This window comes from Cannabis sativa, chromosome 4 (assembly GCF_029168945.1).
Source record: "Cannabis sativa cultivar Pink pepper isolate KNU-18-1 chromosome 4, ASM2916894v1, whole genome shotgun sequence".
NCBI lineage: Eukaryota > Viridiplantae > Streptophyta > Magnoliopsida > Rosales > Cannabaceae > Cannabis > Cannabis sativa.
The window spans coordinates 46,657,360-46,677,018 of record NC_083604.1 but is presented as its reverse complement, the minus strand read 5'-3'; the positions used below and the strand labels follow the sequence as shown (position 1 = coordinate 46,677,018).

Below are 19,659 nucleotides of genomic sequence, written 5' to 3'. Positions count from 1 at the left end.
GTAAAAACCTATCTGAAGTTTCTAGATCTACCAAAGAGAGACTGAATGTTAAAGTTGCAGGAAAGGTACTTATTCAGTCTAAGGAAAGTTCTATACATCTTTGGCACCATATTCCAAATTGCCTTAAACTACTAGTGTTAATTTCCTGATTAACCAAAAGTAGTTGCCAAAGGTATAGAATCCAGTATCCCAAGAGAGTAGACATATAAAGAGGAATTTCACATTATCAATGATTTTGTGATTAAGGAAGAGTAATGGTGGAGAAAAGGTTGTGGTTAATTCAACCTTTCAGATCCTATTACGAGGAGTTTCCTACTACTACGCTTGATTTGTATATCGAGGTGTTGAGATTATTTGAAACGCACTTTTTGTTTTATATTAGTGCAAGTGGGAGTTTGTTGGGTTTTATGCCCTAAATAAAACTCATTTCAATATAATCAGATTTACTTATTAATATAGATCAAAAATAACATTTAATGTTGCATGGTTCACATGATTTATTTCATGATTATATGTACATAATGTATAAATTCATCTAAAACCCTTTTCACATACTTGATTCCGTTTATTGTGCCGTCAACACATTGGAAAGTAAACATGACTATGTGAATAAAGTTTCCTAGATTTATCAGACATAGGGTTTTACTGATATGATAATCTACAACAGAGTTTACTTGCATTTGGAGAAGTGCTATGTTCTTTCCAGAGCATTGGTTAAAGTAAAGCTCAGGTTGGATGCATGGAGTATGCATCGGAAGGGACCGATATTGAACTTTGACTTAGATTTATTAAACTTACCGTAATATCTATTCAAGTCAATATCGCCTAGTTGATCCTAGATCAAATGTTCTTAATCCTGTTATGATTAGGCTCAATCTTGAAAGGCTATTCGTGTTCTTTGATTTGTTAGTTAAGCCTAGTTTTAGGTCAGGGTGATAGGTACATTTTGGGAACACGATAGTGCAATTGAGTGGGAGCGCTATCATAAACATGGAATCTATAGCTTCTATCTGGCGAATAGTAAGCAAAGGATGATCTCCTTCGAGCTTGACCAAACGAACATAAATAGTGGAGTACTCATTTCACATAAGCTGAAATATCATTTATACGGGGTCAAGTGTTTTAAGGAATAAATACATTGTAGGGTGTAACGGTAATTTAATTCCTTTACAGTGTAGATCATTCATATAGAGGATCATTGATCACATTCGGAATATAACAATGGATAACTAATGATGTGTCTATATGGTGGAACATATAGAGCATTCTATATACTGAGAGTGCAATTCTAAGTTCTATGCGTGGATTCAACGAAGAATTAATAAGTTAGTGAATTTTAGTGCTAAATTCTTGATCTACTTATTGGAAGCTCGGTTATATAGACCCATGGTCCCCGCACTAGTTGAGATAATATTGCTTGTAAGACTCATATAATTGGTTTTGATTAATCAATTATAATTCTCAAATTAGACTATGTCTATTTGTGAATTTTTCACTAAGTAAGGGCGAAATTGTAAAGAAAGAGTTTATAGGGGCATATTTGTTAATTATGATACTTTGTATGGTTCAATTAATAAATATGATAAATGACAATATTATTTAATAATTATTTATAGTTATTAAATAGTTAGAATTTACATTTAAATGGTTGAATTAGAAAATTGGCGTTTTTGAGAAAATCAGATGCAGAAAAGGTAAAACTGCAAAATTGCAAAAAGTGAGGCCCAAATCCACTAGTATAGGGCCTGCCACTTTTGTAGGAAATTTAAACTGATATTTTCATTATTTTAATGCCAAATAATTCAAACCTAACCCTAGTGGAATGCTATAAATAGATAGTGAAGGCTTCAGGAAAATTACACTAAAATTTCTACACTTTTTTTCTGACACTTTCTGAATCAGAAAAACATGAGCCTTCTCTCTCCCTATCTTTGGCCGAACCCATTCTCTCTCTCTTCCTCTTGAATTTCGAAATCCTTAGTGTATGAGTAGTGCCCACACACAGCAAGTGATACCTCAATCATAGTGAGGAAGATCGTGAAGAAAGACTTTCAGCAAGAAGGAGTTTCAGCATCAAAGATTTAGAGAAAGAGATCCAGGTTTAGATATTGATAATGCTCTGCTACAGAATAGAATCAAGGGCTAGATATCTGAACGGAAGGAGTCAATATATTCCGCTGCACCCAATGTAAGGTTTCTTTAACTTTATATGTGTTTATTTCATCGTTTTAGAAAGTTCATATTTAGGGTGTTAATAAACATACTTGTGAGTAGATCTAAGATCCTGGTAAAATAAATTCCAACATATATATCTCTTTGTCTCTCTCTTAACTTAACATAAAACCCTAATCTACTCTTATAACAGCCGCTCCCTCCCTCTCTATTTTTTGCGATGCAGCCGCTCTCTCCCTCTCTATTTTTTCAAGCTGCGATTCAGGCAGGCGACCTGAACACAGGCGAACCTATCACTCCTTAGACGAACCCGTCTCTCCTTAGGCGAACCCGTGCAATGGCAGGGTCAAATGGCTTCCGACGATCTCTCTTTTCAATCGGTTTTTTTTTTGTTTCTCTCTCTTTAAATGTGAAAATTGTTTGAATCTATCCTGGATCTAGGTGTTTGAATCTCGTCGGTGGATCTTCAGAGTTACGTTCGACGTTTCGAGATGGTTGTCGACGACGATTTGTTGTTTGTGGTTCACAAATCTGTGAAGTATGATCTGAGGTCGACGGTGCCTATTGAAATGGAGTAAGAGATTACCAGAAGGATAACGAAGACGAAGGCTATAGCGGCATTTCTGTACATTTTCAGTGATCTGATGGGGATGTTAGTCTCTCTGTGCTGAGTAGTACGGACTATGTTGCCATTGATTTTGTTAACCTAATAATAATCTTGTTTGGGCTCTCTTTCTCTTACCTTTTTTCTTTCCTTGCCTATTGGGCTACGTGGTGTACTGAAATTAAGCTTCTCTTTTCTCAATTTTTATTTATTTTAGTTTATACTATTGTATGTTATTATGTGATTATTTTGTAATTTTTGGTGATTATTTTGTAATTTTTAGTAAATTTACGAAGAAAATTTAAAATTGATTATAAAATATTTATTTGGAGGTAATTATGTAAAATAAGTTTTAGAAAAATAAATAGCATAAAATTAAAATGTAAAAGTAAAAAAAAAAGGTAATCTCCTATAATTAGTAAATTTCTTAATATATATGAGATTTATATTAGTTATTATATTAGTATTTGTAATTGTTAAATTTAATAGTATTAATATATAATTAATTAAATTACTATTTATAATTTTTATAATATATAAAATCAGAATTAAAAAATTAAATATATATTTTTTAAAAAAACAAATAAGATAGTGATTCTTTTTGTGTGTCACTATATCTATAAAATTAAAATAAATTTTTTAAAAAAAGATATAGTGACGTTTTTTGTGAGTTGCTGTTACTTTTTCAGTCTAACTCTAGATGCTTATAGTGATGCGCAATGAGTGGATGCAAAAGGTTTCAGTGACACGTGTGGAGTGTCACTAAAAACTTCCTTTCCAGTCAGCCTCATTAGTGACGCGCGTTGAAGTGTCACTATACAGTTTTAGAGTTACTTAATATGTGTCACTAAAACCCAATTTTCTAGTAGTGTTATGGCTCACACTTAACAAGAGATTGAAAATCAGAAATTTTTGCCTTCAGAAAAGTTGAGCACTCACTATCCTTCTATAGCCGACCTCTCTCTCTCTCTCTCTCTCTCTCTCTCTCTCTCTCTCTCTCTCTCTCTCTCTCTCTCTCTCTCTCTCTCTCTCTCTCTCTTTTCTTCTTCAATTTTCGAAAACCTTCATTGATAGAGTAGTGCCCACACACATCAAGTGATATCTCAATCATAGTATGGAAGATTGTGAAGAATCCAAACTGAAGAGAAGGACATTCGGGCACAGATCTTGGTGATACTCTGTGACAGAAAGGATACAAGGGTTAGAGATCTGAGTCGAAGGAGACATATTATTCCGCTGCAAACAATGTAAGGTTTTCTAAAACTTTATATGTGTTTAATTTCATTGTTTTAGAAATTCATATTTGGATGTTAATGAAACATACTGGTTAGTAAATCTAGATTCTGGTAAAACATAATTCCAACAGTTGCAGCCTTTAAAACTATCTGAGTGGAAGTGGGAAGATATCACGATGGACTTCGTGGTTAGATTACCCAGAACCACGGGTTTATTTGATTCAATTTGGGTTGTGGTTGATCAACTCACAGAGTCTGCACATTTTCTACCAGTTAAGACAACCTTTTCAGTGGATCACTATGCGAATTTGTACGTTAAAGAGATAGTAAGATTGCATGGTGTGCCAAAGTTCATAGTTTCAGATAGAGATCTGAAGTTTACCTCTAAATTCTAGCAGAGTTTGCAACGCGCTAAGGGTACCAAACTGAAATTCAGTACAGCTTTTCATCCTCTAAATGATGGACAGTCTGAAAGGACAATTCAGATACTGGAAGATATGTTATGAGTCTGTATTATGGATTTCGAAGGCTCCTAGAGTAAGTACCTACCGTTGATAGAGTTCTCGTAATAGTTATCAAAGTACGATAGGGATGGCTTCCTATGAACTGTTATATGGCAGAAAGTGTAGATCTCCCATTCATTGGGATGAAATAGGGGAGAAGAAATACTTAGCTCCAGAATTAGTACAACGGACCAATGAAGCAATTGAAAAGATTAAAGCCAGAATGCTTGCCTCTCAGAGCAGGCAAAAGAGTTCTGTAGATCTGAAACGTAGAAATGTAGAGTTTCAAGTAAGGGATCAAGCGTTTCGGGAAAAGAGGAAAGTTATGCCTTAGATTTACAGGATCTTTCAAGATTCTCGGGAAGGTTGGACAAGTGGCATATCGTTTAACTTTGCCTCCAACTCTTTCAGCAGTTCACAACATATTCCATGTCTCTATGCTAAGGAAGTACGTTTCAGACCCTACTCATGTATTAAGTTATGAAAATCTTGAGCTGTAACCGGACTTATCATACGAAGAACAACCAGTTCAGATCTAGCTTAGATAGAAAAGATAAGGTCCTTCGGAACAAGACCATAGTTTTGGTCAAAGTACTCTGGAGAAATAGCAAGGTGGAGGAAGCCACCTGGGAGTTAGAATCCGACATGAGAGCTCAATATTCAGAGTTGTTTAGGTTAGATTTCGAGGACGAAATCCTTTTAAGGAGGGATAATTGTAAAGACTGCTTAGATTTAATTTGGAAATTAGCAGATAATTAGGGTTTAATTATGAAACTTGTTTGTTAGCTTTGAATTATTAATTTATGATGATTTATTTGAATTCAGAATTCATTTTATGTGTCATTTACAGAATTTCATAATTTTGCATGTTTTGTGCCCAGTAACATTAGAATGCGGTGTTTGGCTAGTAGAATCACATCTTAGTATTTTTAGTATAGCGGGGCAATATAGTTAGACATTGGGAATATCAGGAATAGTCGAGATTTTAGAATTAACCAAAATACCCCTAGGTAATTTTTATGATTAGTTTGTTTGGGAGGAGCAAAATGGTCATTTTGCCTAAGTTAATATTTTGTCCTTTAGTGGACATTAATAGATTTATTATGCTGAATGTAATTATGTTATTAAATAATAAAACCTTTTATTCATTTCATATTTTACAAAAAATAGAAATTAAGAAAATAAACCCTCTCTCTCTCCAAAGCTCTCTCTCTTTCTCGAAGCACCCTAGAACCAACAAGAATTGAAGTTTTTCTAGTTTCAACTCAAATTTCTAGTAAGAGCCTAGCATTTCAATTCAAGGTATAAACCCCTCAAACTTTTCCTTCTTGTTTTCGTAAGTTTTGCTTGTTTTAGGGTTGAGGTTGCTGTTCTTGTGATTTATTTTCATTGAGATATTCTGAAGTTAGAATTATGTTTATTGAGCTGATTTGAAGTTAAATGATAGCTTGTTTTGGTTATTTGACAAAGTTGAGTTTTAGAACTCAAATTTTTGTCTTTAATGGTGATTTTAGATTTTGAGCTTGGGTAGTTGTTTTATTGCTTGGAAAATATTTATTGGGGTATAATATGTAGGTCTGGAAGGTTTGGAATCGATTTGGTTAGGGTTTGGTTTGTTATGGGTTTTCTGGGTAAAACCGGCTAACCGATTTTAGAATGCATGTAAACCAGGTTACTAGGATTTAACAGCTGGGATTCCTGACAAATTTATGTTGTCGATTCCTTCTAGTTTCAGAGCCTCGGTTGGTTAACTCCCTGCTAGTTCAGGGTATTGCCATATTAAGTTGCAGTAGATAGGGTTTTGGTTTAAAACCTAAGTCTCGGTTGTGGTTTAGCATGTCACTTATGCATGTTGTTATCGATGTGATTTAGGAGTCTGTAATTCGCCGAGCAGTTATTCCACTGAGGTTGGCCGGCACACTAGAATTCAGAATTGAGGTAAGATTACTATAATGTTATGCATATGTTTATACATGTTTAGCGTACATATTAGTTGCCGTCGGAATAGGCAAACTTATAGCCCTCAGATTAGCATACCAGGGCATCAGATAGTATGAGTTATCTGCTACCACATCAGTACGACTAGAGTACTGAGTATAGGCTAGATTCGCGGTTAATCAAACTTTGTCAAGAACGTTCCTGACTCAATTAGGGTTATGATCAGGTGTATGGGCGCCAGGTTATAACCTAGGATATTATTATGTTTATGCTATGTTTTTCTTACTAAGTCTATCGACTCACAGCGCTATTTCCATGTGTAGGTAAGGGCAAGACTAAAGTTGAGGAGTCGTGAGAGTGAGTAGGTGAAGATTGTACATGTCGGGGGGGGTTAGGCCTGGAGCGTATGATCTTTGGGACATCAGGGCTTTTTATTGTATAGTCGCTAGGTGACAAAACTTTTGTATATGAATAGCAAACTTTTGCAAATGTATTTTCTAAACGGGATCCCGAGATTTTATAATATATTATTTTAATTTTCTAATTAAATAAGCAAATTTTAATTAATCACGTTTTTCATTAATCTCGTTGATCAGCATCGAGCGACATAGTATGTTAAAAATCACGCTAACACACCTAAATTAGTTAGGTTGTTACAGTAGATCTAGAATTCACTAAGTAAATCCTCAACTTATTAATTCCGCCTTGCGCCACTATAGATTTGGAATTGAATAACACTCTCAGTTATATAGAACGCTCTATGTGTACCACGATATAGATATGTTAATGATTATCTATTGTTACAATCCTAATAGTCAAGGATCCTCTATAGATGATCTACATTGAATAGGGACTAATTTACCATTCTACCCTTCAATGTATTTTATCCTTAAAACACTTAGCTACCTATAAATGATATTTCAGTAAACTAATATAATTACTGAAATGACATCTCAATCATTTATGTATATTCAGCCAAGCTCGAAGGAAATCATCGTTTCACTTCTAAATACCTATAAAAGCTATAAATTCCATATCTATGATTAGCGCTCCCACTCAATTGAGCTACCATGTTCCCAAGATGTAAGTATCCACCAGAACCAAAAGTTAGCTTCCACGAACAGTTCCAAGAACATAAATAGTACAACTAAGTTGAACCTAACCATATCAGGATTAAGATCCATAGACCTAAGATCAACCATTGATATTGACTTAGAAAGATATAACGGAAAGTTTATAATATCTTATCCAAGATCAATATCGGTCCCTTCCAATGTATATTCCATACATCCGATACTGGTAAACTTTGCCAATCTCCTGGAAAGGACATAACACTTATCCAAGGTGTAAGTATACCTTATCGCTGATTATCATGCCAGTCTAAATCCCGTGAACTGACAAATCATGGGAATTAAACTTTTAAACATATAATCATGATTATATTCCATTGTGCTGATAACACTATAATCATGAACAAATATATACATATTTATATAAGTTCTGGACTTAATAGAATTTATACATTAAATATAATCATGAAATAAATCATGTGAACCATGCAACATAGAATGATTTCTGATCTTCAATAATTACTAAATCTGATTATATTGAAATGAGTTTTATTTAAGGCACAAAATCCAACAAACTCCCACTTGCACTAATATAAAACAAAAAGTGCATTTTAAATAATCTCAACACCTTGATATCCAGATCAAGTGTAGTATGTAGTATTCTCTCTGTAATAGGATCTGACAGGTTGTATACAATACAACCTTTCCTTAACAATTACATATCCTTAATCACAAAATTCTTGATATTGTAAAATTCCTCTCTGTATGTCTACTCCTCTAAAATGTATAGAACTTTCCATAAACTGAATAAGTATCTTTCCTACAACTTTAACATTCAGTCTCACGATAGATTTACAGATTCCAGATCGGTTTTTACACTTCTCCAAAAATCACTACTCCACCCAGAGTAATCACCATCTCATCAGCAGACTTTCTAGCACTAAGGCAAGTCTAGAAACCTGATTTGGTGTAGTCTTAGAGTTTTAAATACCAGCCTTATCGACTAACATATAGTTCCTCTTCTTGATCTTAAGCTTTACTTGATTGTCTTCCAATGTTCCTATCCTGGATTAATCTGATACCTACTCATTACTCCCACTCAACAGCATGTGTCTGGTCTAATGCATAGCAAAGCATATCTGAGACCTCCCAGTGTTGATCCTAAGGAATTCTTTCTTTGGCCTTTATCTTTTCTAGAATAGTTGAAACATTTCCTTAGATAAATAAAATCTATGGCTAGAAGTCGAGAAGCTTCTATAGATGTAGCCATTAGAAAAATGCTCCAGCATCTTACTAAAGTATGTTGCTTGCACTAGAGTAAGTAAATCACCAGGCATACCATAAGCCATAGATTTAGATAAACTCAAACCTATAATACTAGGAATAAGAAGTTTTGTTGAGTCCATTGAAGAGACTTAATTATCAAAATTTCCTTTCTTATCCTTGTAATAAAATTTTTTAGTTATTCCATATGAATGGTTTTAACCATAGTTCTCTTGGCTTTACTTCTTAGTTCCTTATTCTAACAATCCATTACTTTTTTAAACTAACAATGGATTTCATCACAGGTGTCTTCCAAGTCATAACTGGGTGAGTTCCTTGAAACCCTCCCACTACGACAAGGTACCGTGACTTTCCCTCTAAGAATCTAAGTGGTATTATCCTCATCGGTTTTATAGAGAAAACAGAGGTAGTGGGACCATCTTATATCGAATAAGGTGATAGAACACTTCTGGAATTAAGAAAAAAAAAGTATTTCCTCTACTTTGCTACTATATTTTCAAACTTAGTCATTTTCTTAGAAAAGTAGTATTTTTTGAAACAAATACTTTCTTATCTTAATGACCATGGGATGGTCCACCCCTAATCACTTAGAATAGCTATCAAAACTGCAAAGTTAACAGTCCTAGCTTTTCTTAAGGTCATGATCAGAACATCCATGAATCTAGTAATGGTTTATACTAAGTACACAACCATTCCATCATTCTGAAATTTTTCTATAACTAGGGTATTCCCTAGAAGGAATCAGGCAACAGCTAGTGACTAATCATAAATCTTTTAATTTCATCATTGTGCAAATTGAATTTCTAGGGAGGTAAGTTTGCATACAATTCAAAATTCAACTTAATGATCTTTGCACTGCATATTTACCAAATATTTCTCCACCACTATCAGCTCGCAAGATCTTTAACCACTTACCTTAATATTTTTCAAAATTGCTAGAAATTCATGAAATTTCATAAACATTTCAAATTTCTTTGCATAAGGTAAAATCTAGAGTGATCATATTAATAATATAACGATAACTCATATCCACCCTTGAATGTACATCCATGTGTGCAAATACAGATGATCCTACTTTCAAGTGGATATTGGCATATTGACTCTTTCCGAAGAATGATCTTTGCCAAAACCACTATGAACAAGATACAAATGTCATAGATACTAAAATGTGGTTGTGTCCTTTGATGACTTAGGTTTAGTTACAATAAAGAGTTCTTAGAATAGTCCAAGTGAATCTTGGTCACAAAATACTAAACACATATTCCATACATAAACATACAGTTTGGATCCATTGACAGAAAATTGATATTAATAACATGTGAAAGTCATACTGTATTGTCCAATGTATTCTAGGAAACTGAAATTTAAAATTTCTATTTGGAATCTAAAATTTAAAGTCAAAGACTTAAATTTATACTAAATATACAATGAGTGATTATTCTCTCTTGGACCACCACTACTAATCTAACTCTAAGTTTAAGTTGCTTAAAGTAAACATAAACAAGTAGGAGATTCTATAAGATCAAGGATATATATCATTTCGGGATAGAATGTTAGGAATATAATCTTTTGCGCCATCCATTTCATAAGAGAAATTAGAGTGACATCATAAGCAAATGATTTATAAACCATTCATCCAATGTTCAGGTAAATTTCGGGACGAAATTTCTATAAGGAGGGGGTAATTGTAGTACCCTAGAATTAAGGAATGGATTAGCAAAACCCTAATTAGATAATTATGAATAATTGAGGAATTATATTATTATATAATTCAGTATATGTGAATTAATTTGATTAATTATATGTTAAGACCCCGTTGGTGAGCCAGGGGCATTTTAGTAATTATGACCCGAGAAGGGTAAAATGATGAAATTAATTTAATTACGTGCTTAATGGAACTATATTATCATGTAGTATGACTGTGTTGTCTTTTCAGGGGTGTTCTGACAGGTTGGCGCGGTATAGTCACAACCGGGTATTTCGGGCCGAACCGGGTTCGGGCCCGAAATATAAATTGGATTGATTTATTTAGCATTATTATTTATGGGTGATAATCTGAATTTTTATTTGAAAATAATTGAGTATGAATTCACTAGAATGCCCTTGTATGTGTGAATAGGTGAAAATTGGCCTTTGGGGCAAAATGGTCTTTTGACCTTATTTGATTTACTTTAATAAAAGCTGAATTTTGAGGAAATGAAATTAGAAATTCTGGGTCCTCTCTCTCTCCTTAACCCGACCCCCTCTTCCTCTCTCTTTATCATCTTCAATATTTTACAACTTTGAAATTAAGGCTTGGATTGGAGAAAAGTTAAGGAGTTTGGGTGATTTTGGTGCTTGGAGCTTAGAAATTTGTGGTAAAACTTCTTGATCCTTTTTGTTTATGATTAAATTCTGGTATGTGAATATTTTTTGACTTTAGGTTTGATGTTCTTGATGTTCATTTGAGATTTGTTGCATGTTGGTGAATTACTGGTGATATTGGTAATTTTTAATGTGTTCGAGCTATTGAGACCATATGGATTGCAACTTGAATGTTGTGTGGGATTATTAGAGTTTGTTTTGGTGTTTCCATTATCTTATGCAGCTCTGAATTGTATGTTCTTCTTGAGCTTGTGTTTGAATTTAAAGATTCAAGGTTTGAGCTTGAATTAGTGGGAAATTTAGCTCAATGTTTGGAGGTTAATTTTTATATTGATTAAATCTGATTTTGGTTAAGGATTAATGCATGAATTTTGTATTTTTACCCTATGTTTGGTTGGGGTTCGAAATCTAGGAAAGGTTGGCATTTTAAGACCTTAAAAATGGAGTTTTGGGGTGTTCTAAACCCAGTCGTCGCGACGGGATTTTCGGCCGTCGCGACTGGATTTGGCAGTGCGAAATTCTGTTTTTCTCAATTTTGTTTTGGCCATAACTTTTGACTCGGGACTCCGTTTGGGACGTTCTTTATATCGTTGGAAAGCTCGTTCCGAGCTCTATTTGATTATCTGTGTTTTGAATGCCATGTTTATATTTTGTGAAAGTGAAATTGGGGATTAACCCTATTTGTAAAATCCCGGATTGTGTGACTAGGATTACCGGCACCTGATCCGGAGCACCCAGGGGTTTGGAATCTCTGTTATTGCGGGACAATAGGTAAGACAGTAGTTTGCACGTAGAGTATGCGCCGTGGCACTTATGTTGAATGTGATATATGTGAGTAATTGCAACCAGGATTAGGGTTATTACCCTAACATGAGCGGTTTAATAGCCTAGGGTTATTACCCTAGTGATATATGTTGTGTAATACTATGCCATGTCGGATATATCTATATATTGGAATTATGAATTATGCGCTTAAGGCATAATTAAACTAGACTCGGTAAGCTAGTACCTTGAGTTTAATTTTAATGCGGTCTAGGGTTATTACCCTAGAATATTATGAGTCCAGTGAAAGCATGAGTCAGGGTTGATACTCTTAGTAAATGTCATCTAAGTATATAGAAATGTATTATATGCGTGATTACATAGTATGCAAGTTAGGGTTATTACCCTAAGATTATATATGTTGTAGTAAATATTGAATACACGCATGTATGTTAGAAGTTATGTGTTTAAGACATAACTGGATTAGACCTGGTATGTATCACCAGGATAAACCACCGAAAGAACGTAATACATGGATTACGTATATACATAAATAGGGTTATGTGAGCAAGGCATAACCAGGTTAGGCTCGGTAATCAGAACCGAGGTAAACCCTACTGAGGCCTTATTGTATATAGACGTGTGAGAGCAACACGTAGGTCTACGCCACGTAGACATAAATAGGCATGTGAGCGTAACATGCAGGTCTATAGCAAATAGACAAATAGTGTGGTGACACTAATAATTATGTGTTACATATTGAGATTAAGGGTTATGTGTCAAGGCATAATCAAGTTGGACTCGGTATCTAGAACCGAGATGAACTATTCTAAGGCCTTATTGTAATTAGACGTGTGAGAGCAACACGTAGGTCTACGCCACGTAGATATATATAGATGTGTGAGCACAACACATAGGCCTACGCCACGTAGACATAAATAGGCATGTGAGTGTGACATGCAGGTCTGTGACACACAGACATATATGAATGGCATTACTGTTTAAATAGCATGATGAGCATATTATATTTGTTATGATTTATACTGTCTTGCTGGGCTTGGCTCACGGGTGCTCTACTGTGCAGGAAAGGGTAAGTCAGTGGCTGATCAACCATGAGTTTGAGGAGCAAAACGAAGAATGTACATGTTCAAGCCATATCAGACCAAGCGGGTTAAGGGTCTATCAGTGTTGAACTTTTGAATTCTGTTTTGCCGCTTAGGTCGGCTAGAAAGAAAAGACTTGTAATAAGTTTGTAATTATTTTTGGGATCCCAACTATTTTGAAAAGTTTAAATATATTACAAGTTTATTTTCATTCTGATTAATATAAAAGTTTAAATTCTGCGCTATTTTAATTAGTAATCCCGATTAGGGGATTAGGGTTTCATAAGCTTTTTGGGTAGCGTGCCTAATTATTTAGGGCGTTACAGTGTCTGAAGGAGGGACACGCCGAGCATTCAAATAAAAATTTTTTGAGATCTGGGCGCGCAGCCTCGTCTTGTCCAAAGGTCTGTGCGTGCGGTGCACCCAATTTCTACACCATTGAACCCCGATTTTCAAACTTTCATAATTTTTTCAATTTTTATCAGAATCGAGTTCTGTAAAAAATAAAATTACTTAATTTTTCACAAGGAATCCAGATAAAATATTTTTAGAATGAAAAATAAATTATTTTCATGGAAAAATTTCATGATTCACATAACAACATCAAGTAACACATAAACCGACATGAACACATCCAAATCAACACACAAACAATATTTATCGTTTTAAATTCATATTTCATGAAAGTAAATAATTCATATTTATCGTTTTATTGGGAATATTTTACCAGGATCTAGATTTACTAACAAGTATGTTGAATTAACATCCTAAATATGAATATCTCTAAAACAATGAAAATAACACACATAAGGGTTTATAAAAACTTTAAATTGATTGCAGCAGAATATAACAACTCCTTCCGTTCAAGATCTCTAGCCCTTGATTCCTTTCTGTCGCAGAGCATTATTTGGATCTCTTTCCCTCATTTAGATTTGGTTAGCACCGTCTTACTCACTATGGTTAAGTACTTAACTTGCTATGTGTAAGCACGTCACTAATTCATTCAATGTTCGAATATGGAAGAACAATGAAGGAGGCTAAAATCACTAAGGAAGGAACTCTCTCATCTAAGTTGGTTGAATAGTCAAGTTGACAATAGTTGGATGAGTGAGAGTATCATGTTCCTTTTATAGTGTTTCAACTAGGGCTTAGGGCTGAATTATATGGATTAAAAAAGAATAAAATATTGGGCAAAAATCACTTCTTGGTCGTACACTTTAAAGGGCCAAACTCTAGTTAGATTTTTACCACTTTATTTCAACCACTTATTCTCCTTTTCAATAATACCATATTTTCTAATTCAATCCTATAAATGCCAAAACTATTTATTTAATAATTATAATTAATTACTAAATAAAATTGTCATTTATGTAATGTATTAATTAGACCATACAAAGTCTCTTAATTAATAAATTGACCCAAAAAAGTCTTTTCTTCACAATTAAGCCCTTGCTTAGTGAAAATTCATAAATAAGACATAGTCTAATTTTAGAATTATAATTGATTAATTAAAATCAATTAACTGAGTCTGCAAGCAGTATTATCTCAACTAATGAGGGGACCATGGGCCTATATAACTGAGCTTTCAATAAGTAGATCTAGAATTCACCAAGTAAATTCTCAACTTATTAATTCCGCCTTGCGCCACTATAGATTTGGAATTGAGTTATATAGAACACTCTATATGTACCACGATATAGATACGTTATGATTATCCAAAAGTTAGCTTCCACGAACAACTCTAAGAACATAAATAATATAACTAAGTTGAACCTAACCATATCAGGATTAAGATCCATAGACTTAAGATCAACTATTGTTATTGACTTAGAAAGATATAACGGTAAATTTATGATATCTTATCCAAGATAAATATCGCTCCCTTCCAATGTATACTCCATACATCCGATACTAGTAAACTTTACCAATACCCTGAAAAGGACATAATACTTATCCTAGGTGTAAATATACCTTGTCCCTGATTATCATGCCAGTCTAAATCCAGTTGTTGCCCCTGATTTTGCCCAATATACGTGGACCAATGAAGCAGGGACACGTGGATCAGATAACTTGTAAATATTTGCTAAAGTCTTTGAATGCCACAAGGAAGCACCCTGGGCATAAGTCCCGGAGGAGGCACCCTGAGTATAAGGTGCTCCCGGAGGCTCGCATAGCATAAAGCCTCTCCGCGAAGTGTCAGGCTTCTCCTGAGCAATCAAGTCGCATTTAACGCTGCATGGGAGGAAGTGTGTTGGGACTGCAACACGCAATAAAGCCTGACGGCACAACCTCCAAACAGCAGCGCCACAGTAATGATCATTTAAGTCTAGCGACGGCTACTCTGCGAAGAGTCACATCAATCACAAGGCAAAAAGGACATTCCTCATAAAAACCCTACAACACCTAGGGATTTGACCATGCATTACTCATGGTATATTCATTGGGAATACCCAACTTTATGGATACTTACAGATGCGTTTGTAAGAACAATTCTAGGGATTACCCCACCAAAACACTATAAATACCCCCTCAAAGCTCATTTAATGGGATCGAGAATCTTGGGTTGCATATGAGCAAGAAGAGTAAATACTCACCAAGAACATTCTCTGTATTTATAAGGGTAACATTCCCTCAAGTGTGGAATCTGTATTAAATACATCCATCAATAACAAAGACTCGTGGACTAAGGTTCATTAACGCCCCAACCACGTAAAAATCCTTATCTCGCTTTCTTACAGCTCAATATTATAATCATATTTTAATAGTTGCCGAAAATCTCGGTCAATATTTTGGTGCTTTCATTGAGAGCTGAAGAAAGCTGCTACACAACAAGCATTTGGCTTCACAAAGATGGTGGAGACAAGAAGTACACGTCAGCCTCGCCCTCTGGAAGATGCTCAAGACCCGAATGAGGAAGATGTAGCCTCAAGAGTAGCAGAGGAGTCCGAGGAAGAAGAAATAGTCCCCGACGAGGACTACGAGGGGAACCTCGACGAGTATGCCTATGACGAAGGAAGTTACTCAGAGCTGGTGCTTCTCAGACAAAAAGCTATCGATCACGAAGCCGAGATCGAAGCTCAGAAAGCGCAAAACCAGAAAATGCAGGAAGTGATGCTAGCCATGCAGAAATCCATGGAAGCAGATGGCATTCACGTGCACCCCAAGGCAATGACCGCTGGACTCAACAGGGAGCCAGCGACATCTTCGCCTAATTCCCAGCAGCAGAAATCTAGGGAACCTAGCCCTATAAGATATCCTGCTGAGGGAAATCAGACAAAAAACCCTACTTCTACCCCTGGGCGAAAGAAAAAGGTGCAGGATCCGCGAAGGGTCCGCTCAGATTTCCCTAAAGGGAAAGGTCCACAGAGGGACAAGCCACAAAAAGGGAGTCTTGGCCCTCAGGATCGAGGGGACCGAAAAAGCGTTTCTGTGCACCAGGAACCAGGGGTAGAGGGAGAAGAGGATAGAGATGTCCTCCCATTGATCTGAGAAATCAAATCAATGGGAATCAAGGTGACCTCCGGGATCACCTTGACCAAAAAAGATACCGGGCCGTAGCTTCCTCGGGTACGTTAAATGAAGGAATTATGGCGGAACTCGCCATACTCCGAAAAGACATTGCTCGAGTCTCCCAAAGGCAGAAGGGAGACGACTCCGATTCAGACGGCGAGGATCGGGAGCCGTGTGCCAAGCACATCCTAGAGGCGGAGCTCCCTAAAAACTTCAAGATGCCCGAAATGGCGGCATATACCGGGAACTCCGATCCCAGTGACCACCTGTCGCGGTTCAACCGTGTCATGACGGTCATGCGGGTCAGCAATGATGCCAAATGTCTGTGCTTCCCACTCACTCTGAGTGGGTCCGCGGAGGAATGGTTCAAAAAGCTGGAACCAGGATCCGTGGGCTGTTGGAACAAGCTCCAGACCAATTTCCGGAGACAGTTTGTCGCCGCCAGAAAGGTCAACTTGGAGGTTAGTGCCTTGACCAATATCAAGCAACTGCCCACTGAGACCTTGAAGAATTACATCAAGAGGTTCCGAGAGGAAGCCTCGAAGACCAAGAAGGTTGATGACGGACAACAGCTTGCACTTCTCCAAGCAGGAATCCGTACCGGGACTCCCTTATGGAATGAGTTGCAGCAAGAAGGGGCTGCTAGCCTCCAGGACTTCCAGAAAAGAGTCCAAAAGTATATCAACCTCGAAGAAGCCCAAATCGTGGCCTATGGAGGCTATTATCCCACCGGGATAGCAGGGTACATGCCCGAAGTATCACCCTCGGGTACTGCCCCAACTACAACTCCGCAGGTGAGTGGCATACAGTTCTCTGCTACCCCCGGGTATAGCCAGGGCCAAGCTTTGGCGCCAGCATCTTCTCATTTTGGCAACCCGTCCGGGGTGTATGGGCAAGCTCCTTCACAGGCTGCCCGACTGCTAGCTTAACAGGTCCTACCCAGGGATCGAGGAGTAAAAGGTCCTCCAAAGGCAGCACCCGAACGGGAGAGAAGCGCCAGAAAAAGGGGTACACCCCCCAATATACTCAATACACGGAGCTATCGGACTCTCAGGAACGTGTGTCTTTTGCCACTAGGCAAAATACGCACTACCGGAGACCACAGCCGTTGTACAAAGACAGCTCCCGGAGAGATCCGAGCAAAAGATGCGAGTACCACGACGACATTGGTCATAGCACCAATGAGTGTAAGAATCTCAAGGATGAGATCGAAAATCTAATCCGTTTGGGCCACCTTTATGAGTGGATTAAGAATAGGTTGCCCCACCTTAATCCGGGACAGGTGGCTGGGGGTATGCCTCCGGGAACACCAGGGGGTACATCAGGAGTATTGGCTCCAGCTGCTCCCGCAGGTGACGCCCAGCATATTCCTGGGCTACCGCCCCGGCCTAATGGGCGGGTGGCCATGATCTCCGGAGGTCCCCATATCGGAGGGAACACTCGCAAGGAGCGAAAGCGATACGCCGAGGCCGCGAAACACAATGAGATATGGGAAGTTACTCAACTCCCAGCTCAAAGGCCTCGGCTGATGGACCAACCCATCACGTTCACGGAAGAAGACGCCAAGACGGTGCGTTTCCCTCATCACGACCCGTTGGTCATAGAGACCCCCATCGCGAATAAAGTGGTGGCCAGAGTCTTAATTGACAATGGAAGTTCCGTGAACCTGCTCTTCAAAGAAGCCTTCACCGCGATAGGGTTGACCGACCGTGACCTCTCGCCTAGTGGGTCGCAGCTCACGGGGTTTAACGGGGCGACGCTTATCCCGATGGGAAAAGTAAGGCTCCCGGTTACTCTGTGCCCGGATACTCCCCAAAGCACATTTAAATATTGCACCTTCGTGGTGGTAGACTGTCCGACAGCCTACAACGCGATCCTCGGCCGGCCGGCCCTAGTGGACTTTGGTGCAATCACTTCGATCCGACATCTGTGCCTAAAATTCCCTACCCAGGAAGCCGGAGTCGGAACTGTGAGGGGAAATCAGGGGGAAGCAAGGCAATGTTATAATGTTGCCACCCACCTACCCGTACTTATGGTCCGGGAGTCCCCTGAGATAGAGATAGCTGAAGAGGATGAGTTGGATCCTCGTGTAGGATCCGAAAGGGTCGTGGAACCAATGGAGGACGTCGAAGAAATACCAGTGTGCGACGACGACTCCACCAAAGTACTCCGGATAGGGAAGAACCTGGACCCGGAGGAAAAGGACAAAATAATAAAAACACTGAAGGGCGCCATCGACATCTTTGCATGGCGCCAAGAAGACATGACAGGAATAAGCCCTCACGTCATCACCCATGTACTCAATGTCAACCCGGACATGCCTCCTGTACAGCAAAAGAGACGCCCGCTCGACTCGGTGAAAGTCGAGGCTCTAGAGAAAGAGGTGGACAAACTTTTGACCAGCGGCATGATCCGCGACGTGTACTCTCCGGAATGGCTGGCCAATCCGGTCCTGGTGCCCAAGCCGAACGGGACTTGGCGAGTTTGTATAGACTTCACTGATCTAAACAAAGCTTGTCCAAAGGACTGCTTCCCGCTGCCCAGGATCGACCAAATGGTAGACGCCACTTCCGGATTTAAACTGTTATCTTTCATGGATGCCTATGCTGGGTACAATCAAATAAAAATGCATACGGCAGACCAGGAATGCACTAGCTTCAGGACCGATAAGGGGGTATACTGCTACCTAGTCATGCCTTTCGGACTGAAAAACGCCGGAGCAACCTATCAAAGAATGGTTAACCGGATGTTTAAAGGCCTCCTGGGACAAAACATGGAGGTGTACGTGGACGACATGCTCGTCAAATCCAAAGCATGCAACTGCCACGCAAGCGAATTAGAAGAATGTTTCGAAGTTGTCCAGAGATGCGGTATGAAACTCAACCCAAAGAAGTGCACCTTTGGGGTCAAATCAGGAAAATTCTTGGGTTTCATTGTCAGCCAAAGGGGGATTGAAGCAAACCCGGAAAAAATCCAGGCCCTCCTGGATATGCCATCCCCCAAGAAGCATAAAGACGTGCAGAGCTTGACCGGAAAGGTAGCTGCATTAAGTCGTTTTATCTCACGATCCACGGACAAGTGCATACCCTTCTTCAACGTGCTAAAGAAATGCCA

General features: G+C 37.9%; 1 long non-coding RNA gene across 1 annotated transcript; it reads left to right on the top strand.

Annotated features, from left to right (window-relative positions):
- Positions 1-10,933: 10,933 nt before the first annotated feature.
- LOC133036504 (uncharacterized) lies at positions 10,934-13,280 on the top strand. Its single transcript, XR_009687128.1, has 2 exons — positions 10,934-11,163; positions 13,017-13,280. It is a non-coding gene; the product is annotated as an uncharacterized LOC133036504 (long non-coding RNA).
- The last annotated feature ends 6,379 nt before the right edge of the window (positions 13,281-19,659 follow it).